The 16550-nt window shown below is 39.7% G+C and overlaps 1 protein-coding gene across 8 annotated transcripts in view; it reads left to right on the top strand.

The window, feature by feature from the left end:
- SLC8A3 (solute carrier family 8 member A3) overlaps positions 1-16550 on the top strand; it is a 244229-nt gene that overhangs the window by 202779 nt on the left and 24900 nt on the right. The gene's annotated exons all lie outside the window — the stretch shown is intronic.

Raw genomic sequence — 16550 nt, 5'->3', positions numbered from 1 at the left:
GCTTATTGACCTGCATCAGGTCCCATGAGACCACTGTCTTAAAGCAACAATCCCATGAAACAATCAGGTGTATGTATGTATATGTGTGTATATTTTACCTCTATAGTATATATCTGAAAATTACAATTTTGGGGTTTAGTGATCCTTAAACAGGGATATAACATAATTTCTGCAACAAATTTAAAAACATTTGCCCAAATATTTTTGAATAGAAGTTAAGGCCAATTTTTAGAAGTATTTATAAATATTCCCCATAATTTTTAGTCTGGTAGTAGGATAGATCTGGCTAGAGGTATGGATAGCAATAATTACGTTGACAAATATACAGACATGAATACTAGATATACTGTATATGTGACCTTTTAAACTACTACTTCAGCTATACGTTATTGGGGCTTGTGATGACCGGTGCAGTATGCAGCTCAGATGAGACTTTAAAAAGGGATCATTGATGTGCTATATTGGGAGTCCAAAGTGGTAAAGATTTTTTCATATATTAACATTCTGCCCTAATCACATGTGTTATTGTCAGATCACTCAGAAGCTTTTAGTTCCAAGGAATTATCGATATATAATCATTTTTCAAGGTCCATTAAATTAATTAATTATTGCATGTTTTCCAAGAAATGCCTTCATCTAAATCACGAGAGTGATGTATTATAAACAAGGCTTTGCATGGATAGATTGAAACATGCTCACTAATTGAGTTTTACACTTGCAAGCTAAGGTTTAGTGAAAAGAGTGATATTCAGGCAAGTAAAAACTGACTGACTGGATTTTTTATTTTATTGGGGTCACAAACAGAACTCAAAGTCTTTAAACTGACAGGAATTTCTAAAGATCATTGCAGATATCATCTAAACATAAGACATTTAAAGTGGGCCAGTCCCCTACACACAGTGGAGCCAGCAATTTTGTGGACTGACCAAGTTTTCAGCCTATAAATAGACTAGGAACCAATTGCACCAGCTTCTTGCGAATGGAAGGTCTGTATTAGTTCAACCTAAGAAATGGCTGCCTCCTGTGTGTATCGGTATCCGACACACCTCAACTCTTCCAATTTAGGTGAGACAGTCCCCTTTTCAGAGCGCTCTGGTCAATTTTCTAACTCCAGATACTGTGAGGTAGCTAGAAGATCTCTTTTTTTATTTTATTTTAGAGTCTTAAAGCAGCATTCCCATCGGACCTGCTGCGTTCCCTTAGTGGTGCCCCGGGAACTGACAGGTTCTCTGCTATAACATCCACAAATGATTTACAGCTCACCACTTTAAAATGGCTGCTGAGATGGGTGTGATAGCGACTTCTTACTGGTCTGGACAGTCACACCCCCTTTACAGCTTCACATGGACATGGATTTTGGCTAGGGGTGTGAGACGGATGAAAGATCCCCCCAAAAATGGGTGATTTTTATTTTTTTTACCCTACCTTACATGGGAATGCTGCTTTAAAGGACAACTCAATCCCAACATTAAAATGGAGCTCATTGAACTTTTTTAGTTGCATATAAACACTACAGGGTCTGAGTCAATAAGGAGAGTAAAGCATAAAAAAAGGAGTAACTTTGCACCTGGGCAAAACCATGTACCATTGGAGGGGGAGGTAAACTTAAAATGTGGGGACAGGTTTATACTTTGGGTAGAGCAGGTCCTAGATCAACTTTAAATTTCAGTGTAAAAATAAAGCTATCAAGTATTTGTGTGCTACATGAAAAGCACACAGTATTTAACTTATGTGCAAAATAATAAACTAAGTTGCACCCCTTACGTTGTAACATGGTTTGTCCCAGAGAACATTTACTACTTTTTTTTTGCCTTGTATTCCTTAATGACTCAGGCCCTACTTTTCATTTATATTCTTCAACTCCGTAATACACAGCCTTTGATATATATTAATTCCAACTAGTGACTAAACCTGCACTTTCAGGTCTCCCTGATTGACATCTATTGTGAGGTGAATAATTCTCAGCGTGCATTGCCCCTTATAGTCACAGCAGTATGTAACACAAGGGCCCGGCTTAAGTTGTAGAAAACGTGGTAGATACAGTAACTTCACAGTTGCATATTTTTTGTGGTAGACTATACTTTTTTTCTTATGCAAACCAGACTTCTAGGGGTCTATTCAATTAGAATTTTCAGCCACGATTACGCCTGGCTGTGCCTATAAAGGGCCATTACGATACTGCAACATCGCGGATTTCGGGTGCGCACAGAAATCCACGATGTTGCGGTACCGGGACCCGTGCAGCCGCCGTGAATTCTAATTGAATATGCCCCCTAATGTGTATTAATTCCACCTTCCATAAGTCTGTCTTAGAGCAGGACGGTTCACACGCAGCACAAAAATGTCTTATGTTAATTTTGTTTACCCTTGTTCTTATTATTTTTTTATTTTCATTTTGAAAACAGGACTGGGTGTTGGAAAAGGGCAGTTTAGCATATAGGTTATATGAAAAAATGCATTTAAGGCACTTTCACTTATTATGCTTCGGACAGCATCAGCTATAAATACCGCTAGCCCTGGTGGTATTGGTATTTTGAATTACTGAGTACCCGTCATTGGTTCTTAGGGCTTTGATATGCTCCCCCCTCATGAATATTGGTGCAGTCCCTAAAATGGCTGCTTCCACTGTGTGTAGACAACAGGTGATGCTACTACAATAAAGGCTAATCTTTACTGAAACCCTCCAATTTATTTGCTTTGTTACATTAGGAAATAAAAGAACATACTCTCAGCAAAGCAAACAGAACAAAAACTCAAAAACTGATCATTAATATGTTAATTAATTAATATACTTGTAGTATCTAAGTTGTTTCCAAACATGTCATGTAGCCCATTATGTGTTTAGAATCCACATTATATATTATTATTAAACCACATTCACAAAGTAGCCAATACGCTGACGGCATGTATGATAATACGCAACGCTTCAAGTTTACAACAATACCCCAAAATGTGGACAAGACCCATTAATTGTTATAATATCCAGTCACTCTCCCCACTAGCTCATAGGCAAACCGAGGGGGGTTTCCTAGCACCAGGAAAACCCCCTCCAAGTCTGGGGCACTGTATAATTGAGATGGCTGGACCCTGCCCCCGCTTCACACGGCTCTGCTTGAAAAGGGAGAGCTGCGTGCACCTAACAGTAGTGCACGCAGCATTGCTCATGTATATTATAGGGATAGGAAGAGTTGGAGAGCAGCCAAGCACTGTCTAAGATTATAGCTACGCCCCAATGCATGCTGGTCACGCCCACTGGCGGTGTGTTGTGGAAACCCCCCCTCTACAAATCCTGCGTTTGCCCCTGTAGCTCCTTACAATGCCCACTAGTTCTCCTTGTTAAGTATAATAAAACAAGTAAAACATAAGTAAAGTAATAAGCAATGATAACAAAATATTGCAGTTCTCTTCGTAGTAGTATTAGTTAATAAAATGAAAGTAAAGATTTCTCAAGAAATAAGTCTAGTAACAAGATAATAATTAAGTTTTTTTTAAAAAAATCCTATTATGTGTCTTGTAAATAAAATGCCTTCACAGATTGGGGGTCTCAGGAAAGGGGGCCGGGGCAGGTTCTGCCTCTATGTTGAGGTACACCAAGGAAATAAAGGTAACCGCAGTCACCTTAGAAACCCTACACTCTGTAAGGTTCCCATTGGTTAAAATGACAAAAACAACTGCTACCTCCCTTTGCTGTAACCTATGGCAGGAAACCTACAAATATTTAATATTGTTATACTGGGAGAAATAGACACTGCTACATTTAAGTGGAAACATCCACAAGTTATAAACAGAACTTGTGAGAAGTCCAATGTTCTGAGTTACTCTACACAGTAAATTCTCAGTGCAGCCCTTCAAGTTGGAAATCTCATTAGATTAATAGTTTCATTATTAGATTAAAGGGAATGCTGTAAGCAGGAAACATGGATTTAAATTGCAGACTTTGCACTAAGCAACCTATATAAAATCAAATGTATCCGTTGAACTGTCTATTTTACCTTATATTATGCATGTGAAATATAATTAAAATATAACTATTACAATGTTGTACAAAAAAACAATTGTCCTAAAATGTAAAATTTACTTGTGTACCCTCAGAGCCAGGGAAAGGGAGTTCAGACCCCAGTGCTACACCGTCCCGCCCTACTGGACTGGATGAGGTTGTCCCCATATGGACGGGGGGAATGATCACATGCCTATTACTACCCCTGCTGCCAGCTAATGGTATATGACCATGCAGATCAATAGAAATTTACAAGCTATCTGCTCTTTGTCCACACAGTCACCGACCCCCTTTTTGTTTCATCCAGCTCTGCTCATCCCTAGGGCAGTTGGGGCCAGAGCTCTGGCCCTTACTACTCCGGGCTCTGATCTCCTACTATAATCCACCACTGCTTCCGTCCGCCAAGGCAGGCCCTGGCTCAGGTACTTTGGTCATACCTCCTTCCCTGAGTAGACTGAGAACCAAAAAATGTATTGCCAAAGAAAAATACATAAAAAAAAGTTCTAATTAGTCACACCATTGAAGTAGAGAATCGAGGAGTTAATAAAGCAATAAAAAAAAATCAAAGTAGGCTAGAGGTTAGAAAAGTGAAATAAGATAAATAAGGAGCGTTTATTGCATAGTTGTCTCCTCTCCTGGAATTTCCAGGAGTCCTCCCGGACTCCCGAGAGAGCAGGGCAACCTCACGGATTCCAGCTAGTTTTGGAAGTTAAATATAGGGGGTGGGGCTTAGTGATGCGATTCATGCATCAATGTGGCCCTGCCCCCTACTGGTATAGGGCAAAATGGTGATGACCACTTAGGGGGCGGGCATATTTACTCCATTCTCCGAGCCCTGCTTCCATACTCCCACCTGCTCCCGAAAAACAAATTGAAAAAGTAGGCAAGTATGGTTTATTGTATAGCAAAAAAAAAGAACATAATGGGCCTGAGTCGTTAAGGAGAGCAAAGCATAATATAGAAGTAATTTTGCACCTGGGCAAAACCATGTTGCATTGGGGGGGGGGGGGGGGTAAATTTAAAATGATGGCAAAGATGTATTGTTGAAGTGGGGCTTGTCCTAAATCAACTTTAAATTTCAGTGTAAAAATATAGCTATCAAGTATTTGTGTGCTACATGAAAAAACAGCCAGTATTTAACTTATGTGCAAAATAATAAACTAATTTGCACCCTTTGTATTGTAACATGGTTTGTTCCAGGAGAAGATTTACTTCTTTTTATGCGTTAGTTTAATGACTCAGGCCAGTAACAACTTAAATACATTGTGCCTGAGTCTGGGGACACTTTTGGTGATATTATGGAACCCTCTCTAATGCCGTGACATCTCCTGGACATACAATTGTTGCCATATCTACAAAATGTGACTGTGAGTGGAAAATGGCTAGTGAGGTTGCACAATTCTTGTATTGGAAAGCATGCACTGCAGGGAATACCTTCCCAGATAGAACCCCCTTGCTGACTGCATATTAACAGCTTGCTTTCACGTCAACTAGAGAGAATGCCTCTTTTTGTATCCTCTGAAATCCCCAGTGCTTCCAGGCTGAAAATATCCTTCTACAAAGAGGAAGACCCAGCACGCTATGCTCTTATTTTCTCTTCTTGCTAAACATCCATCATCTGATTTATTTGATAAATATAAGGCCATTTTTTTTATAGTCTTGACTCATGCAAGTTCATTGTTAGGAGTAATTACAGAGGTTACTAGCACCCTCTAGTGTCTATTTTATATAAAGCAGAGAAAGGTAACATGGGGTCCTATAGCTGTTGTAGAACTAAAAGTCCCAGCTTTAACTGGATGACTGCTCATTATTGAGTATATAATACATGATACAGTTACCGTATATCAAGACAGTTATATTATTATAACATGCAAGTAGTGCAATAGTTTCTGTGCAGTCAGCATGCACGATACTGTCTCAGTAGACATTGGTGCACTGCAGTCTCCATCATGTACTGTTTCCTCAATGTGGTTATAACATACTTGTTAACATTTTAAATACTTAAGAGAAAACGAGGGTCAAGGATTGGACAATAAGGCACTCCGGTCCTCTACACTGATTAAGTAAATTGAAACTAAACTTTTATTAGGTATATTAAGAAAGGCACTGCATCTATGCATAATTAGTAGGCAAATTATCATAAAATATAGTGGAAAGATAGAAAAACAGTGAATTAAAATAGAAAAATAGACCCGGAAAGGGGGGGGGGGGGTTGTCTTGTATGGTCTTAAATCTCATATAGTTCAGGATAGTGGTAGATCTGTAACAAATAGTTTATACCCTATAATGTGGAATCAGTATCCAATGCTTACTAATTACTTTGCTACGTATGGTGAAAAAATCATCCTTAGATAGGAGTTTACAAGAGTAGCTCAGTATCGCTACATTAAAACTCCTATCTAAGGATGATTTTTTTTCATCATACGCAGCGACGTAATTATTAAGCATTGGATACTGATTCCACATCATATGTTATAAACTATTTATTACAGATCTACCACTATCCTGAACTATATGAGCTTTGGACCATACAGGACAACCCCCCCTCCTTTCCGGGTATATTTTTCTATTCTAATTCACTGTTTTTCTATCTTTCCACTATAATTTATGATAATTCGTCTACTATACTAATTATGCATCAATGGGTGCCTTTTTTAATATACCTAATAAAAGTTTAGTTAGTTTTTAATTTACTTATTCAATTTAGAGGACCGGAGTGCCTCATTGTGTAATCCTTGCCCCCCCTCTTCTCTTGTTAAGAACTGATGTAGGTTGCAAGTGGCACCCCCTCAAAATTGGTCACATTAACTTATATATGTGACCAACGAGGTTGGTCCAAACCTAGTGCGTAACCATACTCTCTTGTTCAACAGTTTAAATACTGCTCTTAAAAAATGCCAACTTATAAAGCGTAGAAAATAAGAATAGTCTGTTAAAATTGCATGTAGGAAGCCGTAAAAAAAGGTATTGCATTGTGCAGTTATGCACAATTGAGGGATAGGAACATTTCCGTGAACAAAATTTTCTAGGGAGAAAGTCCTGACATTGTATTCGGAAATTACAGTTGGCAACTATAGTAGTGATGTCATCAGTTATTTTTGACACGTAGGAGGGAATTCAATTGCAGCAAAGTGTCTCCAGAATGTCCGTGAGAGACTTGGGGGGGGGGCATTCTGGCCCCGCCTCCCATGATGAAATGCCACGATTGTGTCATCGTGACGTGGGACCAAATTACGTTTGTTGTGGCGAAATGCGTGCAGGTACCAGGAGTGTGGGCAAGTATCCCACGGAGAAGTATCCCTGATACCACTCATTGCGTATTCGCCTACATTTTGGAGGTCCCTTGGAGGGGAGGACCAAGGGAAAAGTGTGGGGTGTAATTTGCATCATCATACAGCAGGAAGCGGGCTGTGATGATGTTATTTGCATTGAATTGAATCATCAATGCCCGGCCCACTTCCTTCAGATCCGGGAGGGTGGCTACTCTTCTGGGAGTATGGGAAAACTCCCAAAAATTCAGGAGTCTCTCAGACATTATGGGAGAGTAGGTAAGTATCATTGGATGTCGGTAATGAACCTGCAGCGCAAATGCCTTGTAATATCGCATATTTACGGTGTGAGTATTAAGAAACAACTTGGGGGACCACGTGTGTTGTTTATATACCTTGCAAATGGACAATGAAACTGGCACCACCTCAGAGATGGAAGAAATCAGTGCTTGGAAAGTTTACATTAATGAGGTGATGTTATGTGATGTTTTTATTTGTGCAAAGCCTGCACTTTTCTTGTCCACCTTTAATAATTCTGTAATAATCATATCCCTCAGTGGTATAAATATACCGTAAGTTTACTCAATAGAGACTTGTGACAGTGTTTGTACAAACCCATAAAAATATGAGGAAAATAAGCTGTGTGCTAAGTGCCCCAATTGTATTGTATTATAATTAAATTCATTTTTAGTAGTAGTCATTTAAAAATAATTGAAGCCAGCACATTTTATACTGTTCAGCATTAGGACATTTGTGCTAACAGATGAAAATCTTGTCTCAGTCTGATCTCATATTGCCGCTAGTGCAGCATAGAGTACTCATTAGAGGTTCAGGTTGATATGTTATTAAGCAGGACGTCGCCCGTTGTCTGTGAATGTGTGCATTGTCTTATGTTAAATAAAGTAAGGCCAATTAAATTGCAAGGTTAAGACTTTTTTATATAATGGTGAAGCATCAGGCAACCATGTCTCTGTGAGAATAGAAGATTAGTGACATAATAACCTTTATAATAATAATATGCAGTGGGAGAAGTGGCATTTAGAAGTGGTGGTATGGAAAATGTAAGTGAATGATCGTATAATAATGAAGGCAGAAAGAGAAGTGGCGGTATGACATGCCGCCGTATACTAGCCCACTTCCAATACTGATCATATAGCAACATTTTATCTTCTTATGGACTTATAGGGGCATATTCAATTGTTGGCGTTACAGCCAAAAGTAACACGCCCCGCGCATTATTACCGTCATTACGGTAATAGTGTGCGTAAATACTGTTATTACGGTACTTTTCACTCTGGATTTCAGCTCGCGGCCCTTTCAGCCAATCAGATTATATAAACTGATTAAGTTCAAAGTCAATATTAAGTCCTTCAGGGATCAAGGTCTTTAAACTGTAGATAAGTTTTGACTCCTCCTGTGAGATGAGTCTAATATAGTCTCCCCCCCCCCCCCCCCCCCGCCTCCAAGGTTTGGTGACTTTCTTTAATACCACAAAGTGGAGTAGGGAAGGGTCCTGTGCATGGTGTGTACGGAAATGTTCGGAAACGCTATGTTTCTCAAACCCATTCTAAATGTTTCTCTGATGTTCTGTAATTCTAATGTTTCTCCCCACATATTGGAGACCACATGGGCACTGAAGTAGATAAATCAGCCCAGAGGTATCGCAGGTGATTCTGTTTTTGATAAAGAATTCCTCCTTAGTAGAGTGGCAGATAAAGGAGGTAATGGGTTTCGTGCTACGAGTATGGCTGATTTTACAGGAATGGCACCAGTTACAATAATAGAAGCCTTTTTCTTTTTTCCCTAGCCAGGTGCCCTTTTAGGAGTCTACTGTGGGAGGTATAGTACTACTGACTAGTTGTCTCTTAAGCTTGTCTGCCTTCGTATAGACGAACTTGGGTTTTTCTGGAAGCACTTGCTTAAGTTTATCATCCCCTAATAGAACCTTCCAATGCTTCATAAAAATGGATTCAATTTTCTTTGAATCACGACTGAATTTGGAAATGAATGGGATAGTGGGAGGTTTATCTATTTGAAATCACTATTTCTTGCATCACATTTGTGCGCCAAGGGGACCATCATTCTCTCTGTGTTATCATTCAAAGGGTTGGGACTGTCCCTTTATTCTTCGGGCCCCCAGGCAGCCACACTCTCTCTACACTCTCGAACAAGGGAGCGCGAACCACCCTCTATCTTTAAATCCATGTCCCAGGCTGTCTGACTTACATGCTTTTAAACCTAGGGAGATTGGTTTGTATCGGAAGGAGATTCCAAAAAAGTGTTCGGCTTCAGGAAAAGCTTGTAAGGGCCCCTGGTGTTTTGTATGGAGTGAGCAGGGTGGGTTCCATACATAAGGCATAGTCCGGGTCTTCTGGTCTGCTAGGCTCACAGCAGACTAATTAGGAGCTGCACCTGAGTGATGCCTGTAAAAAGCTGCAGCTCTGCCTCAGTCAGTCTCTCACACCTGGGGAGGAGGTTACTTGCCTCCTGAGAGACTCTGCTGTGGTGAGCAATAAGATGTATATATGATTTGTGTGTGGGACATAAGGTCCTGCACAGGAGACAGGGTCTCCACAAATGTTTAAGTAAGTGCCGGACAGGCAAAGTTTTTATTTATGTGGTTTACTTTGCTTATGCTAATAAATCTGGTTGAGGCCAGTTAACCTGAAAACCCTGCATTCAACTTACTGCTGCTGTTCGTCACCATATACCCCAGGAGATGGTACCTAATCCCTTCACATGATCACAACTTATATATGTAGCGCCCATTGTGACATGGGCATGTGCCCTAACAGAGCACCGCCACGCCCTCTTGCAGCCATGTCCCAATTTGGAAGTTTACAATGTTGGGAGGTATGGTTAAAATAAGCCTGCCCATTTTTATGTGCTAAATGGCTACTCTGACTGATAGTTGTGTTTCCGAATCACTGTCATGTTTGGCCATACACATACATAAACGTATATAGCAGAATATGAAAAGTCTGGACGTTCCATGTTAGTGAGGTTGACTAATGACCACATATACTCGGTCAGATGCAGTCATCATCTGTCTGCCTCTACCAATCATCATATACAACTGATGACTCAGCATAAAGTGTAGATTGAGATTGGAAGTATTTTTGTGCCCATTCACACAGCGCCAATTGATTGTCAAATTAGTATTTTCAAGTAGCGTGTTCCGCAGGGGTACAACCTTCTGCTCCTTCTGATGGCAGCAAGTAGTTAGATTGGAGAGTTTCTTGCTGTCTAGCTGCAGTCATTTAGGTTATCCTGCATCAAAATGCAGAAATAACATTGTGTTACAAGATTACATATTTAAATGAGCTTCAAGTTGTTGAGATTATGCATCTATGGGATGTATCCGGTTTCGCAGGTGGCTGCAGAACCTTTTTACTCAACCAAACTGACTTGATTTTTACATGTCCTCAGAGGTTATATATTTTAAATGAGGTGCATTTTGCCTGCATCCTTCATATGAGAACACTGACATAAAAATATTAACATGTAACATTACGACACCTGAAATAAAGGCAGTCTTTAAATGTAGTTACTAGTAACTAATACATAAAGCAATTTTCTAGGAGAACATTTTTTTACAGATAGTGACAGGACTTTGAAGGGACATTATTGGCTATTCCACCATGTGCATTTCCATCTCAGTCTCCGTCAATCCTGCACACCAGTGTGTGCACTAATACAGATCTAAAAGGTCGGAAATATTTGTCGTTGCAATAAGAAAGAAGCTAGTGTGCAAAATGCGTAGTGCAGGAACATATTTTGTGGTTAGTAAGTGGCCCTACATATGTGTGTACACATAACATTTCGGGGATGGGGACTTTAACTTTCTCATATAATATAATGACATAATATAATGACATAATATTGGCACATATGAAAAAAAGAGTATTTATTTATTGCGCAAAGTGAATGCATGCCAAAGGCTCCACTTGATGATAATATATATATGTGTGTGTGTGTGTGTGTGTGTGTATGTATGTATATATATATATATATATATATATATATATATATATATATATTGTGGCAAATATGCCTCTTTGCCACAGTTTCCCTATAAGGGAACTGATAAAACACAGCTAGCTTGCAGCAGCAGGCTGCAGACAGGGTTAAAGGTTTCCTGTTATCTTCTTTTAGCTCACACAGACACAGGTGTTCCACGTGGGTGTGATTGGTTTGCTGTGATGTGTTGTAGTGCTTGGGGTGGAGGATAAAGTCACTGTCTGTATGTGTGGGTGGGACCACCGATGCCAGTAAGTGGCCAGCTTGCAGACAAGGAAGTTATGTCTAGCCAGATGTAGGTGGTGGGGATTTTTGTGTACTGTTTCTGGATATAATTGCTGTACCAGTGTTGGAACTTTTTTTTACCATCCTGACAACTGCCAATAAACAGTTAAATGGTTCAACATACCTTTGTCGGATTCCTGTGAATGCTGTACTTTCTCACAAAATATATATATATATATATATATATATATATATATATATATATATATATATATAAATAACAAATGGAAACCATCCAAATAACTGCTATTCTTTTCACGAAACAGACACCAATAGGAATCTGTAGCAGCCTAGCCTACAATGAAACTGCCGGCGTGGCTGCATGTCTGTGTTGCATTAATGACGCGGTTAGTAACATTTTGACACGTGTCGCTCACAGTTGTTGCCTGTATCCCTTTGCCCCCTCTGTGTGAAATCATCATGTTCTCCCTTCACCGACAAAGCTCTCTAGAACCTTTTAAGAAACATGACATGCTTGTAAAAGGCTTTTAGAGCATAGCAGCTCCTAGTGTATTGATCCTGTGAAAATATAATTATTCTGCGGACAGTAGTATTACTAGATATCATCACTATACCACCAATGATCGTTCAGAGCATTACAAGTCTGTTTTGGGTAGAATGAAACTAGCTGTTTGGCACCAAAGATATGAGCGGTTGTTTCATACATTATGGTGTTTTTTGCCTGTGAATACAATTGATATGATAAATAGGATAACAGTGATTTTACCAGTTCTGTGTTCAGAACCATGAAACAGCTGGAATATTAGATGTTCTGCTAAGCAGATTTCCCTTCTCAGACCTTCACGCTAATAAGTGCTGGCATATATCTGGCCTTCATTTATTAACTGCCGGGTAGCCATCTCTCCTTGTAGACTGCTTATAACACTTGCTTCACTCTTTTAACAGGTGATTTTTACATCGTGTTAAGATTTTTATATGTCACGGTGACATTTCATTGCCTAATGCTGCGCTCCTTATTTAAGTGTCACTTTTGATTAACATCTATTCTAGAGATAATCTCTTGTAAACGATTTGATAGAAAATCAGTTAGTATTAGTCAGTCACCGATTGCTGACGTCAAATGTCTAATGTTATAATTAATTCATTCTAATTGAGTTTAGCTTTTGTAATTTGCAATGGCCACAAAGCAGTAATTTTGTAGGGGTTTTAACATACTTGTAGGCCCATTTTTATATTTTCATTATTTTTTTTCAGATATACACTCAGTGGCCACTTTATTAGGTACACCTGTGCACCTGCTCATTAATTCAAATATCTAATCAGCCAATCGATGCATAAGAACATGCAGATATGGTCAAGAGGTTCCATTGCTGTTCAGACCAAAAACAAGTATGGGGAAGAAATGTGATCCAAGTGATTTTGACTTATAGATGATTGTTGGTGGCAGGTGGGATGGGGTGAGTGCCTCAGAAATGCCGGTCTCCTGGGATTTTCACACACAGTTTCAAGAGTTTACAAAGAATGATGCACAAAACACAAATCATCCAGCGCGCTGCAGTCCTGTGTGTTCGAAAACGCCATGTTAATGAGAGACGTCAGAGGAGAATGGCCAGATTGGTTCAAGCTGACAGGAAGGTGACAGTAACTCAAACATGCATTACTATGCAGAAGAACATCTATGAATGCACAGCAGGCCGAACCTGGGAGTGGATGGGACCACAGCAGGTTCCACTCCTGTCGGCTAAGAACATGAAACTGAGGCTATAGTGGGCACAGGCTCACCAAAACTGGATCCTTGAAGATTGGAAAAATGTCACCTAGGACTAACTGTATTGACTTCTGATTTTTTTTTCAACTCACCGCTATTCGGCGAGTTTACAGTGAAAATTTAAAGCGGCAATGGCTTTGAAGGCATTGTTTTGCTTTTAAAGCCATTGCCGCTTTAAGTTTTCACTACAAACTCGCCGAATAGCGGCAGGTCGGAAGTTAATACATTTACCCCCTAGTGTGACTAGTCTTGATTTCTACTGCGACATGCAGGGAAAATGAGAATTTAGAGTAAACAACATGAATACATGGATCCATCCTGCCTTGTGTCAATGTTGCTGGCTGGTGGTGGTGGCGTAATGATGTGGGAAATGATTTCTTGGCACACATAATACCAACTGAGCATTGTTTAAATGACATTGCTTACCTGAGTATTGTTGCTGACCAAGTACATCCCTTTATGGCCATTGTCTGCCTATCTGCTAATGGCAGGATAATGCGCCATGTCAACAAGAACACGTCATCTGAAGCTGGTTCCACGAGCATGACAATGAGTTCCGTGTACTCCAATGGCCTGCACTAGATCTCGGTACAATAGAGCACATTTGGGTGGTAGAATGGGAGATGTGAAGCATTAGTATGCAGTAGACAAATCTGCAGCAACTACCTGATGCTATTGTATCAACATGGACCAGAATATTTCTAGCACCTTGTTGAATCCTTGAAGAATTCAGGCTGTTCTGTGGACAAAAGGGGCACCTACTAAAGTGCCCACTGGCTGTTTGTTGTCATATGTTTTAAACTTCATCAGGTTTAGCTCTTTTTAGATTTTAGGATTTTACTTTGCTTATTTGGCCCTAATGGGTTAACGGTCTGACATCATACTGCAGAACAAAGTCCCAATTTGAGAGGACCGTCCGATCACTCTGCACTTTTATCCTGAGAAGTCGGGAGATATGTTCTATGGGGACCAGGTGACATGTGCACCTGTCACTGCTGCACGGCAATTCATAGGTCTTTTTAGGGGAGGAAGGTTGGAAGTCGCCTAGCATCCCAGCATGCATTGTGATGACGTATAACCCACATATATGTGCCGAATTGCCAGCAAAGTGTTTCCTTTAAAAATATTTAAAAATGTTGGCAACTATGTACACAGAGTGGTTTCTAGTCAACTCATAGTTAGAATATTGGTTCAGTTCACAAAATGGCTGCCTTCAATGTGTGTGGGGGACAGGTACAAATTTAATGCAGTACCCTTTTGTGGGCAGGACCTATATTCAGGGTAAAAGTGATATCAGTCAGTCATGAAATTGTCTTTTGCCTCAGTGATGTCACCATATCTCCAAAAATTTAGTTCCCTGAGGTTGAGACATTGACATAGAGATGTGGTTGCATGACCCGCTAGCAAGACACGTCCCAACTTTCCTGGAGTCGGTATAAAACACTTGACCCCAGGACTGTCCCAGCTCAATCATAGTTGGGCGGTATGATTTCACTCCTTTCTATTCAATTGATAAGCTGAATAATGGTTCCATTAACAAAATGGCTGCCTCCACTGTGTAGCTGATGTGCACACTTCAACGCAGACCATTGTAGCACTAAATGCTATGTTTTATTATTTATTCTCCTCACACTTTTGCATCTCTCTGTAGATAGCCATAGCTGTCACACCGTGACACACCATACAGCATCAGTTGTATTACATGCTAATGCCATTTCATTAAATGTTTGCCATTTTATCCGATAAATCTTTAATCAAAGAACGGTTGAAGTGTAATTAGGAAAAAAAAAAAGTGATTTATACAATCCAGATTCATCTTTCGCTTGGTATCAATGTTCTGCAGACCCCTCTAGCATCCAGTGAATAAACAGATCTCACAATAGTTAAATTTTACTTGCACATTCCATTTCACAGCTAGAGAACATATTGTTGACAGTGACCTGAGCTTCACAATATTTACTGGTGCTGGAATGTTTATGTGCTTGTAAGCGCAAAAGATAAAAAATTCTCCGTATTGGTACAGTGTGCTGTTGCTGCGGTAGTTTGGACTGTAGCCAAGATGGCTCTTAGCCATGGACTTGTTTCTTAATTAGGCTAGACGTAAGAGTAAGCTGGAGACAGCCGTGACTCTCCCTCCTGTTGTTTTCCAGTGCCATTTTTTTTATTGACAAGTGGATTTGCAAATTAGAAACGTACACTCAAACATACACAGATTGTCAATTTCCAAATTCTTTTTGTATCTGTTAAAAAACTGTGATGTTGACTGTGTTGTTTCTGTTAAAGCCACGGTATGGACCATTTCACAATAACATTATTAGCTACAGACTGAAGGACAAATTATACACATATTGTAGAAGATAAATGATCACACACTGTTATGACATAGAATGATGTACAATATGTAAGGTCTTGTACCCAGGGGGTTTGGCTTTTGCATTTGCCTTCCAGACTTGTACATCAACCTGGGTCTCAAATCTTGTGCCGGCACCATTTGTGAGGTGCAGCAGTCCCCAGTACCTTACTTGCAACTTGGGAGCTTATTTAATATTGTACAATGGGTCTGATTCATTAAGGAAAGTAAGGCAAAAAAATGAATTTCTTTGTACCTTGGCATAACCATGTTACAATGCAAGGGGTGCAAATTAGTTTATTATTTTACACGTAAGGAAAATACTGGATGTTTTTTCAAGTAGGATGCAAATACTTGATAGATTTATTTTTACACTGACATTAAAAGTTGATCTAATTCTAAGACATGTCCTACCCCAATTTATAAATCTGTCCTCATATTTTAAATTTACCTCCCCTCCAATGCAACATGGTTTTGCCAAGGTTCAAGGTGCTAAACCAACCTTTGCACTAACAGTTATCATTTAACAACAACTAGGAGTAGGTTGCCATGGTTTCAAGAAGAATCTTCAATCTCAGTGTGTCCAACACTGTACTTTTGTGCAGTGTACACTGATTGAATGATGTAGCAGTCGTCCAATCAGTGCTCTCAACACCTGAGATTCAAAGTCTTCCCACTATTGACTCTGAGGGAGTGGGGATGGTTAGTATCTAACAGCGGACTGCCAGCCCTCTGTTTGCCTGGGGTGCAAACCATATTTTTATGTGTAGCTGGAATTCTCCAATAATTCTCCCAAAAACCAAAGCTGCAATGTTACCAGTAAATGACTAATACTGCATGTGTTTGTATCATGCAATACTCACATCATGTTTACCAGCATTAGCACTTGCTTATTGTCAC

The sequence above is a fragment of the Mixophyes fleayi genome, chromosome 12, assembly GCF_038048845.1.
Source record: "Mixophyes fleayi isolate aMixFle1 chromosome 12, aMixFle1.hap1, whole genome shotgun sequence".
Classification (NCBI taxonomy): domain Eukaryota; kingdom Metazoa; phylum Chordata; class Amphibia; order Anura; family Limnodynastidae; genus Mixophyes; species Mixophyes fleayi.
Note: the sequence above shows the minus strand (reverse complement) of the source record. Positions and strands in the feature narration are given on the sequence as shown.